The following is a 15910-nucleotide window of genomic DNA, read 5'->3' on the forward strand; positions in this document are numbered from 1 at the left end:
CCCCTACTGAATGTTCGAACATCTTGATCCAGTGGTTGTCTATTGTGTTTCTACATTGTGGTGAGCTTTTAATGATGGCCCCAAATTTGGCTGTGACCTGATTGACCTGTGAGATAATCTGGCTGATGAAACTGGTAATTATTCTGCCATTCACACCCTATCTAGACTAATCTCTTTCTAACTTCTGCCATTATCAAATTGGCCCATTAGCCCTTTTGTCTTTCAAATCTCTCCCGTCTTCCACCCTATCGCAGATCTTCCCTTTTGTTCTTTCCTCCCCTCCCCTTTTCAGTGCTCCTTAAGAACCTGTTCATTTCAAACATTCACCAGTTCTGACGAAAGGTCATCAAGCTGGACATTAACTCTATTTCTCTCTCCACAGATGTTGCCTGTCCTGAGATTTCAAGCAGTTTCTGTTTTTATTTCAGATTCCAGCATCCGCAGTATTTTGTTGTTGTATATTGATAAAGTATTACACAGAGGAAGGAAGAATGGGTCACACACATGCTCTCTGAATGGCTTAGATAAGATTAAAATAAGCCCCGAAGAGTCTTTGTAGAATCAACGCTCAACATATCCAACAAGTGCAGAGCAGCAATCCACAAAGACAATAGAACATTGAACTAAATCACCAAAATAGTAGATTACAAGTCATAGGAAGTCAGAGGAGAGAAGAACTTCAGACAAACATGTTCAACATTTATAAAGACTCCTTCACATGGTGTAACATTAAGGCTCGGACGAGAAGGCCATGGGCCTCAGTTCTGCAAAGAACACTGATATATGAGGCCCCACACCACTGATAACACTTAAATTTGATTCATGGCTGTCGAAGACAACAACTTACTTGCGAAAAATGGAGGAGCGTGTGTTTAGCCCTTCAGGAAGCTCACTCACCGAAGCCAAAGAAGTGACTGTCAATATTCCGACTGAGGGTGGACAGAATATCCAGTTTCTGGCCAGCAAGACAAATATGAGTGTCAACAATTACCAACTCGCTACAGCTGAAGAATACACTTGTGAAAAGTAAAATCAGCTTTAATTGACAGTATTAATTGAAATGCCTTGGAGGAGTCAACAGTGTAAGGTTAATATTTACATTGTGTGAGCAGGTTTGTGAGAAATTGCTATGGTTTTATGAAGGCGGATTTTGTTCAGATTGAACTCTGATATTTCGCAAAATTGGGTAATTGTATAACCAATGCAGACGATGTTTTATTTTTGTTACTAACATTAAAAATCTGTATCTTTCCACTCTACCCTATCATCTCTCTGTCCCTAATTGTTGAATGACTACTTTTATATTCACTTTCTACTAAATCCAATAGATAACTCACCTTTTGTCAGCAGCCTCAACTGAAAACTGAAACTTTTCAACCTATTGTCAATCATTTTTTGTATTTCACGGTTTCTTTCTATTTTTGATTAGCGAGAACAGGTTCTGATCTCAGATTATTTGTAAAAATCGCCCTCGTCACTTCATTCAGTTTATGCGTGGGCGTTCGGACTCCTTGACAATGTTGTGCAACTGGAAGTACGGATTGTGACCACAAAGGCAACTTCCTTATATTTCACTTAACTTCCTGAAACCAACATTAACCACAGAGAATTCGGCTCTTTCCAAAAGCATACTGAAAATGTAAACTAAAAGTGTCATACTTCAGGGGAAATATAACAGGGATAAAAGTATGTTGAATTTAATTTTAGAAAGAAACTACCAATTTATATTCCAGCACGCAAAATATTCATAGCTTAATATCTGAGCAATTGGTAGAACAAATGTTGCACAAAACCTTGCAGGTTAAGACTAACGTGAACCTCAGTAGATCTATAACTGACAACCAGCACCTTAAAAGGCAACTCCATGTTCACTGAGGTTTTAAATAAAATATGACTTTTTTTAAGAGGTAATATTCAGACTTTGCACTGCTGGTGAGAAACTTCACCCACCAGCAATGTATTTCGAGAATGAATTTTCAGTGCATGCTCTCATCATGTGAGGATCACCATCAGAAATGTATTATATGTGAGCTGGGAGTGCTTGATTTCTCACTCCTATAATATCTCAGGTTAACAAACACAAAATTCATATTCATATAATTAAACAAGACAGGCTTTTGTATATTATTTCAGATAAGAAAGTGTTCAGAATCCACTAACTCAACATAAATGATATTTCAGGTTGTAAAGGATTACACACCACCTCAAACATCCACTACTGGTGCACCGTGGCAGCGTGTACCATCTACACGATGCATTACAGCAATTCACCAAAGCTTCTTCGGCAGCATCTCCCAAACCCACAACCTCTACCACCAAGAAGAACAAAGACAGCAGGCGCAAGGAAATCCTACCACCTCCAAGTTCCCCTCTGAGACACCTCAACATCATTTCCCTGATGGAAGCTTGACTGAGGGGCGATGACACCTTACTTTTAAATGAAGCCTCCCCACCTGGCTATACCTTCCAACACTTGCACCACCCAGACTGCTGTGGTGGCAGTGTGGCTCTCATCAGCAAATCACACCTTGGTCTGTCCCCCTACTCCTCCAGCACTTTCTCCTCTCTTGAACATCTCACCTTATTCCACCCCTCTCACTTAAAATTCTCATTCTCCACCGCCCACCCAAGTACCAGAAAGATGTTATCACTGAGTTCACCCTCCCAGTGCATGCAGATGCAAGCATCGTCTGCGTACTGTAGTTCAATGCCAGAGAATGGGACGACCTTGGATCTGCCCTGGAGGCGGCGGAGGTTGAACAGATTCCCATTTGCTCTATAATTTAGCTGCACTCCAGTGGGGTGCTTGCTAAGGATGAGATGCAGCATTGCAGCAAGGAAGATCGAAAAGAGCATGATGCAGCCTTGCTTGACCTCGGTCCGGACATGAATTGGGTCTGTGGTGGATCCATTGGTCAGGATCACGGCGTACATGTCATCGTGAAGCAAGCGGAGGATGGTGACAAACTTTGAGGGCAGCCGAAACAGACGCTCCATAATCCCTCATGGTTGACAGTGTCAAAGGCCTTTGTGAGGTCAAAGAAGGCCATGTACAAGGGTTGGTGCTGGCCCCTGCATTTCTCTTGGATTTGCCGTGCGGCGAAGATCATGTCCATTGTGCCCCTTAGTGGCTGGAATCCGCACTGTGACTTCAGGAGGAGCTCTTCAGTCACAGGGAGAAGAGGATTGAGGAGGATTCTTGCGATGACTTTCTCAGTAGCCGACAGCAGGGAGATTCCTCTGTAGTTACCGCAGTCGGACTTGTCCCATTTTTTGAAGATGGTCATGCTTTCGGCGTCCCTGAGATCTCCTGGCATGCTCTCCTCCTTCCAGATAAGAGAAATTAGGTAATGTATTCATGCTAATAGTGCTTCTCCGCTATGCTTTAGTGCTTCGGCTGGAATTCCATCTGCTCCTGTTGCCTTGTTATTCTTCAGCTGATGGATGGCCTTTTCTACCTCTTGCTGGACTGGGGTTGTGCGGAGATGGCAACGGGTAGCATGCTGCGGGATGGAGTCGAGGACACTCGCGTCGAAGGCAGAGTCTCCATTACGGAGATCTTCAAAATGCTTCTTCCAATGGGCACTGACTGCCTCTGTCCTTGATGAGTACCTCACCATTCTTGGCCAGCAGTGGGGTAGGGCCTTAGGTGCTTGGGCCGTAGGTGGTCTTGATTGCACTGAATAATCCACGCAAGTCATGGTTGTCGGCTACCTTAGATCTTCTGTGCTTTCTCCACCCACCATCTGTTTTTTATGTCGCGGGTTTTTTGTTGGACCTCAGCCTTCAGCTGTCTGTAGATCTGCTTTCTTGCTCTCAAGTTGGGTTGCTGTTTTAAGTTCAGAAATGCCTTGCGCTTGTGGCTAATTAGCTCCTGGATCTCTTGGTCGTTCTCATCAAACCAGTCTTGGTGCTTCCTGATCGAGTGACCGAGTGTCTCTTCACAGGTGCTGAGTATGGAGGCCTTGAGGGCAGACCAGGCGCCGTGGGCACTATGTGTCTCTGGGTTATCGAAGGTCGCCAGGTTGGCAGTGAGGCGCTGACTAAATAGGGTTTTCTTAACAGGGTCTTTGAGTGGCCTCGGCATAGATTTTCCTGTGGCATTGTTTCTGTTGCCGTCGCTGTTTTGGGGCTACATTGATGCTAGAGGGAACGGAATAGGCTGTGGTCCGTCCAACAGTCATCGGTTCCGGTCATAATGACTCTGGCATTGAAAATCGCCAAGAAGGAGCAGCTTGTCGTCCATTGGGACTCGGGATAGGGATTGTTCGAGGCTGGAGTAATATATCTCTTTGGTCTCATCTGCAGCGGCCAGTGTTGGGGCGTATGCGCTGATGAGCGTAGCGCACTGGTTCCGGGCTTGAATGAGCCGAAGAGTCATGAGACGTTCGCTTATCCCACAAGGGGAGTCTCTGAGATGGCCCACCAGCTCATTCTTGATGGTGAAGCCCACTCCATGGAGGTGGTGTTCTTCTTCTGGTTTGCCTTTCTAGAAGAAGGTGCAACCACCACCTTGTTCTTTAAGCTGGTCTTCCGCATCTCGTTTAGGGCGGCGATGTCAACATCGAATCGTCTGAGTTCCCGGGCAACGATGGTGGTGTGACATTCTGGTCTGTCACTGTTGGGGTTGTCCATGAGGGTCCTGACGTTCCAGGTCCAAAACTTTATTTTGAAGGGTGGAAGATGCCTGTGCGCGAGTTCTTTTAACATGGGGTGGCCATTGCACATCAGCTACCACACGGACTTAGCAGAGCGAAGTCTTGGCCCAGTGGCAAGGGAATCCAAGACGACTGGAGACCAGGCACTGCTGTATGGGCCTAATTGCCTACGGTGGGATGTGAGACGTAAGCTCGGTGCTGAGCAGCACCTTTCAGAGAGATGGTGAGAGATCCGAGGTGTGGAGACTGGGAGTGAGAAACTTGAGGCAATGCTTCACTCTCCCAGGTATTAGCTCCCAGCTGAGGGCAGACATTGGAATGGCTAGCGATCCAGTTCATTAAAGGAGAAGACGACAGAGTGGCCGCCGCCATTGCATACATCACGTGCTCGACAAGGGCTCTGCCGCGATTCTTCCAGCTGCTTTCACTTCTGCAGTTGAGTGGGACCAGTGGCCAGAGGGAGGCAGAAACTTCACCGGAATCGGGTGCGGAGAGAGAAGGTAGAGTCCGAAATGCCGACGGAATCGGGTGTGAGGGCGGAAAGAGAGGGTAGGGTCCAAATCTGTGATCGGAGTTGATTGGAGGCTCCCCAGACGCCGTCGGAGATTGGGAGGAGTAGCTGAGTCGGCCACATTCAGAGGGGGAGCGAGAGTCTTGGTGGCAGAAAGGTCCAGTAGGCTGGAAGATCGATTTGGGTGGAAAATCTGGCGTTCACTGATGGAGGTAAGGAGCAGACATGTTTGGGGGATGGGCAGTGGGCTCAGATCCAAATCTTGCAGCACAGATTTGCACTTTTAGGGTAAGAAATACACCCACTATTAGGGCCAGGATAGATGGCCCCTGGGAGGGCAGCTCCCTAGGGAGCTCCTCTGCTGACCAACCCTATCCCTGGCCATCCTTCACTCTTTCTCCCCCAATCTTCCCCCCCCCCCCCCCCCCTCCACTGCAGGACCACATAAAGCATTATCGAGTCCTACTCTTGTCTGCCAAAACTGCTCAGTATTCCAGGATCATTCTGGAATGCAAAGAGAACCCCCGGCTACTATTCTCCACTGCTAACTTTCTCTCCCCAATCTCCGCCACACTCACCAACAAGTGTGAGGAGCTCATGGACTTCTTTGTCTCAAAGATTGAGACCATCCGTTCAGCTGCCTCTGCCTCTTTCCTTCCTTCCCCGAGCCCACTGGACCAAACTTCCTCTGAGGTTTCCCCCTGCCCGAGCCCTAAACTCACATCTTTTTCCAGTTTCTCTGATCTCCCCTCTTGACCTTGCCATGCTCATCTTGTCCATGAGACCCACTTCCTGCTCCCTTGATCCTATTCCCACTAAACTGCTGACCACCCAACTTACTTTTCTGCCTCCCATGTTAGCCGACATGGTTAACGATTCTCTCTCCTCAGGTACGACCCTCTCTCCTTCAAATCTGCCGTCACCCCTCTCCTCAAAAAAACAATCCTTGACCCCACTGTGATTGCAAAAAGCCAGCCCATCTCCAACCTCCCTTTCCTCTCCAAAGTTCTTGAGCATGTTGTCTCCTCCAAAATCCATGCCCAACTTTCCCGTAACTCCATGTTTGAATCCCTCCAATCCGGTTTCCATGCCTATCACAGTACCGAAACCGCTCTGAAAGTCACAATGACATCCTTTGTGACTGTAACAAAGGTAAACTATCCCTCCTTGTCCTCCTCGACCTGTCTGCTGCCTTTGACACAGTTGAACACTCCATCCTCCTCCAACGCCTCTTCACCATCGTCCAGTTGGGTGGGTCTGCACTTGCCTGGTTCTTATCTATCTAATTGTAACCAGAAAATCACCTGCAATGGTTCCTCTTCCCACTCCCGTATTGTTACCTCTGGTGTCTCCCAAGGATCTATCCTTGGCCCCCTCCTATTTCTCATCTATATGCTGCCCCTTGGTGACATCATCTGGAAGCATGGCGTCAGTTTCTACATGTACGCAGATGACACCTAGCTCTACCTCACCACCACTTCTCTTGACCCCTTCCACGGCCTCTAAATTGTCAGACTGCTTGTGCGACATCCAGTAATGGATGAGCAGAAATTTTCTCCCATTAAATATTGAGAAAACTGAAGCCGTTGGGGTCGAAATTCAGTCCCGCCGCTTTGAGCTGGTGACACCGGCTGAGTGCTAATTTTAACACCAGGTGGTAGGTGCCGCCTCAAACTGCAAAATTCAGTTTTGCCACCCAAAGATGGGAGAGCGGCACTAAAAGGGGCATTGCACACTCATCCTTAGTCGCCAACGGAGCGACATCTCAGAAGGCCAACCGAATTTTCCCACCGTAGGCTGCCAGCATGAAAAAAAGAAAGTTTCCCACACTTTTCCTCACCCACACTCACACTTCTCCACTGATCCCATTAATACCTAAATGCAAAAAATATATATATATATATATATATATATAAACACTTTCCTTGATCCCTGGACCACCGCCCCGGGATCCCTGATGTTCCACCACTTTTCATAGGCTGTACGGTAAGGCCAATGTACTCACCTAATTTCAGAGCCGCAGCAACAAGAGGTCATTGCACACTCGATAACATCACCATGTGGGTGGCGGCCAAGCGCACAGCGGTATGTCTTGCCGCTGCCGCTACCACCCAAATAAGGGGCCGGAATTGCCCATTTTGTTAAGGCCTCTGGCTATTGGAAAGTGGCGGCGAATGGCTGCTGAGTTTCTGCGAAATGGCCATCGTTCACGCAATTGCCCTCATGCATTTTTCCGGCAGTGTGTATATCCACCCCGCTTCCACCCACTTCTCTCCTGCTGCTGCTGAAGCCTCTTTAATTGCGTCATCAGAGCGTGCACCACCGCGGACCCGCCCCGGAAGTGACATTCAGCTTAAAAAGTCTGGTCATCGCTTGATGGTGCCTATGTTAGGTTTTTGTGTCGGTAAACAGTGCTTGCTGAAGACCGCCAGCGGTGTTTAAAGGTGTCATGTATCCTATATGTTTACTGCTGGTACCATTACACATGATGTACCACCAGAGGGCACTGCAATAGGAGACTCGTAAGTTACCTGTACAGGTGTGCCAGGCCTAGTATAAAAGGTAGGCCACCATGTGTGATCCTCACTCTGGAGTTACAAATAAAGGACTAAGGTCACTACAGTTCAAGTACAACACATTGCCTCGTGGAGTCATTATCAGAACATTGGCGACGGGATTACGAAACTTCACGTGAAAATGGCTAACTTTGGTACGTTGCAACAGTTCGCCGATGGTGATGATTGGGACGCCTTTGTGGAGAGGCTCGACCATTTCTTCACAGCAAACGACCTGGCAGGTGGTCACACTGGCTGACAGGCGCAGAGCTATCCTGCTAACCATTTGTGGGCCCACTGTCTATGGCCTCGTCAGGGACTTGCTGGCACCAGCGAAGACAATGACCAAGACGTATGAGAAGCTCGTAACGCTGATCCAAGAACGACTCAAGCCCAAAGAAAACATCCTCACAGCCAGACACCGGTTTTACACACACCGACGGCCCGAAGGCCAGTAAATCGCGAAATACACTGCAGACCTCAGGAGGCTGGTGGCACCATGTGATTTCAGCGACCACCTCACCAAAGTGCTGCAGGAATCTTCTCAGGGAAGAGAGAACAGACCTCAGAGTCCTTTAACTCAGAGTCCTCCGAGGTGGTCTAACCAAGTAGCTCCATGCTGGCATTGCGGAGGGAATCACAGGGCTCACCAGTGTCGCTTTAAAGACTATGTGTGTAAAGGCTGCAGCACAAAAGGCCACCTCCAGCGAATGTGTAAAAGAAATATGACTCATTGTGTTGAGAAAGAGTCTGCAGATGGCGATGAATCCAACGCAGATTATGAAACGATAGTCAGAGAGGCAACTCAGCCCCACGATGAGGTGTATGGCATGTTTACCTGCACCACTGAATGTTCCCTGTTGAAGATGGAAGACGAGCTAAATGGCGTTTCCAGTCTTCATGGAAGTGGACATGGGGGCGAGCCAGTCAGTAATGAATCAAGAAGCCTTTGAGAGGCTATGGCGCAATCAAGCTGAACGACCCAAGTTGGTCTCGGTTCAGGCAAAGCTGCGCACCTACACCAATGAACTTATCCCAGTTGTTGGTAGTGCGGATGTAAAGGTACTCCATGATGGCACGGTGCACAAGTTACCTCTGTGGGTTGTTGCAGGTGATGGACCAACGCTACTCGGAAGAAGGTGGATGGAGAAGATCCACTGGAGTTGGGAAGATTTCATCCCTCCAGCGATCGACGTCCCCCACGCTCAGAGGCAAAGCAAGCCCTCACCTGAGGTTGGATCCGGCACCAGAGAGCAAACCAGCACAGCACTCGAGGCACAGACCGCTCAGCACGACTGCGTGGAGATTACCCAGCTGAGATGACCCGAATGCACCTTCCAGGCTCCAGTGGCAGGACTCCGGAGGAAGAAAATCGGATCCAAAGGCGACTTCCCAGCTTCGGTGGCAGAACCCGGGGAGAAGAGGATCACCACAGTCGACATCGTGGATGGAGGAAAGATGGCACCCAGACCACGAGGTGATGCACTGAGGAAAAAGATGGTGGCAGCCAGACCACAAGGTGCAGCGCTGATGGAGCAACACGTGGCACCAAGCAAAGAAGAGGATTGAGTAAAGATAGCAAATCTCTCTTAAAGGAGGCCAGCAACCCACCACACGTAAAGGGACAGTTCCACATTCTCAATCAATGTAATAGCAACTGTGAGTCAGATGTAAAATGTGTAATTGATGATCAGAGTTGTGTACATGCAATAAGCAAAGAAATGTCGTGCGATTACGTTCGGAGCTACCGTTTATTCACAATGAGTAATGAAACATTGTGCAATGTAGGATTTCAACTGCATTCAGTTAATGCAGCGGGCAAACACCCATTGGGAGCACACAGATCCAGCGAGCTACCCAATGCTGTAGCCTGCATCCCTGGGACCAGAGTGATGCACCACGGAGTATGGCCACAAGCAACTAAAATAGACAAGCTGCTGAGCAAGCGATCTCAGGAGGATACCCTGCCCCTGATCGGCTCCACCTCTCAGGCACCCGATGGCACTGACCGCCACGCTAAGGTACAGCCCCCAGACCCTATTGCCGGCTGTACCCGGGAACGGTTCTCCTAAATAGGACCGGGACCAGCAAGGATCTCAAACCAATTAACGCCCAGGCATGCGAGTCAGCAGTTCCCTGTGCACTGCTAGACGACTGCTCAAGGAGCAGCAGCGACCCGGGGCACAAAGAGCGGACAGGGAGATCACAGGCATCTGTGAACCTGCCCGGCGCTAGGAGCAACACCAAAGGCCCCGAGAGCAGGCAACTTGAGCCAACCGGGTTCCCACTGCCAGCACTGGGCACTGCGCCGCCACCAGACTACCTGGACATCATCCAGCAGTTCTGGCACTAGTTTGTCCTCACACACCGGTGCTGACCCCAGCACTGACTCCAAGAGTATATCGAGTATGTAGCTCACCAGTTAAAGGCACGTGCCTCACAACGGTACCACGAATGTGATGATGTAAAGGCAAATCTTTCTCTTTGGACTTGAATGTATATGAATGTAATGAGCCCCCAGCACAATCTGTAGGTGGGGGGGGCGTCGGTGGGGAGAGAATGGAGTGCTCATGGATGCACAAACAGAAACCACCAGCAATTCCACTGCCAATGAAACACCACCCACTCACCCACGATGGAAACGACCCTCCAAGGGTCAACCAGATAGAGCTAAACCCAGAGCAGTCAATGCATGAAGGCGATTTGCACTAAGAACTTTGGGGTGGGGGGGGGGAGGAAGAAGAGTGATGTCATGTATCCTACATGTTTACTGCTGGTACCATTACACATGATGTACCACCAGAGGGTACTGCAGTGGGAGACTCATAAGTTGCCTGTACAGGTGTGCCAGGCCTAGTATAAAAGGTCGGCCACCATGTGTGATCCTCACTCTGGAGTTATAAATAAAGGACTAATGTCACTACAGTTCAAGTACAATACATTGTCTCGTGGGGTCATTATCAAAGTTGTGTTGCGTTTAGCAGCATTTTTGTCGGCGACTTTTTCTCTGACGTTTTAAAGCATTGCAGGTAGCCTTGCTGATAGCGCACTTGATTGACAGTGCTCCAGGCTCTTCCAGCTCCACAACAGGGAGCCGTGCTTGAGGAGGCTGGGCTTGCGGAGGAGATTGGAATGGGGGCAGTGCTGGGAGGCCAACGCCTCCTGTGCATTGTGCTCGTCAGGGAGACATGCAGGAGAAGCCGTCGCTGGGTCCAATGGCTGGAGAGGCAGCGGGCAAGGGCCGCAGCAATCAGGGCTGACCAGCATGCAGAAGGTCAGGGAGATGGCGAGAGTTCAGCCCAGAGAGCTGTGACAGGAAGGGCCACAGTAAGGGCGTGCCGTCAGGTGGAGGGTGAGGTACGCGGACCCCCGCACCAGATACTGGGCCAGCAGGCCAGGAGGCAGTCTGCAGAGGAGGCAGTTGCAGGCCAGCAGTAGCATGCAGAGGCTGAGGACCAACCAGACCAAGAGGGAGAAGGCAATCACGCAGCTGAGAGAGGAAGACGCCTGCACAGACATACAGGCACTATCAGCCAAGGGTCTACTGGCAGCAGTTCTTGTACTGATGACCAGTTTATCCGTAGACTACGATTCTGCAAGGACGTCGTCACGGAGCTCTGCAATCTCCTGCAGCCAGACTTGAGGACAGCCCTCAACGTTGCATCCAAGGTGACCATTATCCTCAACTTTTATGCCACTGGCTCCTTCCAAGCTGCAACATCTCGCAGTTTGCCATGCATGCATCCATAGGTGAGGTCACAGATGCTCTCTATAAGAGGAGGAGCGACTACATCTCCTTCCCTATGCGCAGGGAGAAGCAGTTGGAGCGGCAGACTGGATTCCTGCGCATTGCGGGCTTCCCCAGGGTTCCCTTGCGCCTGTGCTGCAATGGCAGGTGCCACCTCGCCCACGATATGCGTCATCACAGCTGAATCTGCAGGCTCACTCAAGGAGTCCACCATCGTCTGCACACTGGCAATGATGGGCTCCATGGTGTGTGCAGAGCTGTCCACAATGCGGGAGGCAGACTCCGCCATTCTCCGGGCCACTTACGACAGCCTCTCGGGCACCCTTTCCATTGCCGCCAAGAGCTGGGATTGGATGGCCTCCACCCTTCTTTCATAAGCTTCAACATCGATGGGCTCATCCGAGTCCTCTGCAGCTGAACTCACGTGCAAAATCGGCCCTTGGAGAAATGGCACCCGAGGTTCCCTTGGCCCTTGACGATGCTGCAGCCTGCTAGGCCCAGTGCAGACCCCTCTGCTAAATCTACCTGACCCAACCACGTACTCCCAGTATCTGAGCTGGCACGTGCAAGTGCAGGAAGCAGTGTCACGGTGCTGCCAGTAACTCTTCCTCGTCCTCATCGGACATTCCCACAATATCTGCCATGGACTGAAGGGTGTCCAGTCACATATCCGCGGCAAACTAGACGGTCTGCACCTAGGCAGGACCGGAACCAATGCCCTCGGGGGAGTGTTTGCTAGTGCGGTTCAGGAGGAGTTAAACTAATATGGCAGGGGGATGGGAACCTATCCAGGAAGACAGAGGGAAATAAAATGGAGACAGAAGCAAAAGCTAGAAAGGAGAATAGTAAAAGTGGAGGGCAGAGAAACCCAAGGCAAAAAACAAAAAGGGCCACTTTACAGCAAAATTCTAAAGGGTCAAAGTGTGTTAAAAAGTCAAGCCTGAAGGCTCTGTGCCTCAATGCGAGAAGTATTCGGAATAAGGTGGATGAATTAACTGCGCAGATAGCAGTTAATGGATACGATGTGATTGGCATCACGGAGAAATGGCTCCAGGATGACCAAGGCTGGGAACTCAACATACAAGGGTACTCAGCATTTAGGAAGGACAGACAGAAAGGAAAAGGAGGCAGAGTGGCGTTGTTGGTTAAAGAGGAAATTAATGCAATTGTAAAGAAGGACATGAGCTTGAATGAGGTGGAATCAGTATGGGTGGAGCTACGGAATACCAAAAGGCAGAAAACGCTAGTGGGAGTTGTGTACAGGCCACCAAATAGTAGTCGTGAGGTTGGGGACAGCATCAAACAAGAAATAAGGGATGTGTGCAGTAAAGGTACAGCAGTAATCATGGGCGACTTTAATCTACATATTGATTGGGCTAACCTAACTGGTAGCAATGCGGTGGAGGAGGATTTCCGAGAGTTTATTAGGGATGGTTTTCTAGACCAATATCTCAAGGAACCAACCAGAGAGCTGGCCATCCTAGACTTGGTGATGTGTAATGAGAAGGGACTAATTAGCAATCTGGTTGTGCGAGACCCCTTGGGAAAGAGTGACTATAATATGGTAGAATTCCTTATTAAGATGGAGAGTGGCACAGTTAATTCAGAAACTAGAGTCCTGAACTTAAGGAAAGGTAACTTTGATGGTATGAGGCGCGAATTGGCTAGATTAGACTGGCAAATGATACTTAAAGGGTTGACAGTGGATAGGCAATTGCAAACCTTTAAAAATCATATGGACGAACTTCAGCAATTGTACATCCCTGTCTGGAGTAAAAATAAAATGGGGAAGATGGCTCAACCGTGGCTAACAAAGGAAATTAAGGATAGTGTTCATTCCAAAGAAGAGGCATACAAATTAGCTAGAAAAAGCAGCAATCCGGAGGACTGGGAGAATTTTAGAACTCAGCAGAGGAGGACAAAGGGTTTAATTAAGAGGGGGAAAATAGAGTATGAGAGGAAGCTTGCCAGAAATGTAAAAACTGACTGCAAAAGCTTCTATAGATATGTGAAGAGAAAAAGATTAGTGAAGACAAATGTAGGTCTCTTGCAGTTGGATTCGGGTGAATTTATAATGGGGAACAAAGAAATGGCAGACCAACTGAACAAATACTTTGGTTCACAAAGAAAGACACAAATAACCTTCCGGATGTACTAGGGGACCGAGGGTCTAGTGAGAAGGAGGAACTGAAAGATATCCTGATTAGGCGGGAAATTGTGTTAGGGAAATTGACAGGATTGAAGGCCGATAAATCCCCAGGGTCTGATAGTCTACATCCCAGAGTACTTAAGGAAGTGGATGCATTGGTGATAATTTTCCAACAGTCTATCGACTCTGGATCAGTTCCTATGGGCTGGAGGGTTGCTAATGTAACACCACTTTTCAAAAAAGGAGGGAGAGAGAAAACAGGTAATTATAGACCGGTTAGCCTGACATCGGTGGTGGGGAAAAAGTTGGAATCAATCATTAAGGATGAAATAGCAGCGCATTTGGAGAGTAGTGATAGGATTGGTCCAAGTCAGCATGGATTTATGAAAGGGAAATCATACTTGACAAATCTTCTGGAATTTTTTGAGGATGTAACTAGTAGAGTGGACAAGGGAGAACCAGTGGATGTGGTGTATTTGGACTTTCAAAAGGCTTTTGACAAGGTCCCACACAAGAGATTGGTGTGCAAAATCAAAGCACATGGTATTGGGGGTAATGTACTGACGTGGATAGAGAACTGGTTGGCAGACAGGAAGTAGAGAGTCGAAATTAACAGATCCTTTTCAGAATGGCAGGTAGTGATGAGTGGAGTGTCGCAGGGCTCAGTGCTGGGACCCCAGCTCTTTACAATATATATTGATGATTTGGATGATGGAATTGAGTGTAATATCTCTAAGTTTGCAGATGACACTAAACTGGGTGGCGGTGTGAGCTGTGAGGAGGACGCTAAGAGGCTGCAGGGTGACTTGGACAGGTTAGGCGAGTGGGCAAATACATGGCAGATGCAGTATAATGTGGATAAATGTGAGGTTATCTACTTTGGGGGCAAAAACATGAAGGCAGAATATTATCTGAATGGCGGCAGATTAGGAAAAGGGGAGGTGCAGCGAGACCTGGGTGTCATGGTTCATCAGTCATTGAAAGTTGGCATGCAGGTACAGCAGGCGGTGAAAAAGGCAAATGGTATATTGGCCTTCAGAGCAAGGGGATTTGAGTATAGGAGCAGGGAAGTCTTGCTGCAGTTGTACAGGGCCTTGGTGAGGCCCCACCTGGAATATTGTATTCAGTTTTGGTCTCCTAATCTGAAGAAGGACGTTCTTGCTATTGAGGGAGTGCAGCGAAGGTTCACCAGACTGATTCCAGGGATGGCTGGACTGACATATGAGGGGAGACTGGATCAACTGGGCCTTTATACACTGGAGTTTAGAAGGATGAGAGGGGATCTCATAGAAACATATAAGATTCTGACTGGACTGGACAGACTAGTTGCAGGAAGAATGTTCCCGATGTTGGGGAAGTCCAGAACCAGGGGACACAGTCTTAGAATAAGGGGCAGGCCGTTTAGGACTGAGATGAGGAGAAACTTCTTCACTCAGAGAGTTGTTAACCTGTGGAATTCCCTGCCACAGAGAGTTGTTGATGCCAGTTCATTGGATATATTCAAGAGGGAATTAGATATGGCCCTTTTGGCTAAAGAGATCAAGGAGTATGGAGAGAAAGCAGGAAAGGGGTGCTGAAGGAATAATCAGCCATGATCTTATTGAATGGTGGTGCAGGTTCGAAGGGCCGAATGGCCTACTCCTGCACCTATTTTCTATGTTTCTATGTTTCTATAACTAAAACTGCCTATTTCTACCTCCATAATATTGCCCATCTCCGCCCCTGCTTCAGTTCATCTGCTGCTGAAACCTTCATCTATGCGTTTGTTACCTCTGGGCTTGACTACTCCAATGCACTCCTGGCTGGCCTCCTAGGGGTCAAGTTTCAGCCCGAGTTGCTCCTATTTTTTTGGAACAACTGGTTTAGAATGGAGTATCTTAGAAATTGCAATTCTCGGAATTTAGTTTGCTCCAGTTCGAGTCAGTTCGAACAGTTTCATTTTGGAACAGATTTTGTTTTTCCAAAAGGATGCGTGTGCGGCCACTTATGCCTGTTTTGAAAGTTTAGGCAGTGAAAACTTACTCCAAACTAACTTAGAATGGAAAAGTGTCGATTTTTGTACGCTCAGAAAAACCTTGCCTACACTTAGAAAATCAGGCGTAGGAAACGAGAGATGGGTGGGGGGCGGGAAGATTACAAACATGAAACGCATCACTTTTACAAATAAAGAGCCATCATCAATAATAAATGATAAATAATTCAATAAATCAACTAATAAATCAATCCAAAAAAATTAATAAAAAAATAAAAAAAATTTAAAAATCAATAAATAAAAAATTAAGTTTCTAC

This window comes from Pristiophorus japonicus, chromosome 17 (assembly GCF_044704955.1).
Source record: "Pristiophorus japonicus isolate sPriJap1 chromosome 17, sPriJap1.hap1, whole genome shotgun sequence".
Classification (NCBI taxonomy): domain Eukaryota; kingdom Metazoa; phylum Chordata; class Chondrichthyes; family Pristiophoridae; genus Pristiophorus; species Pristiophorus japonicus.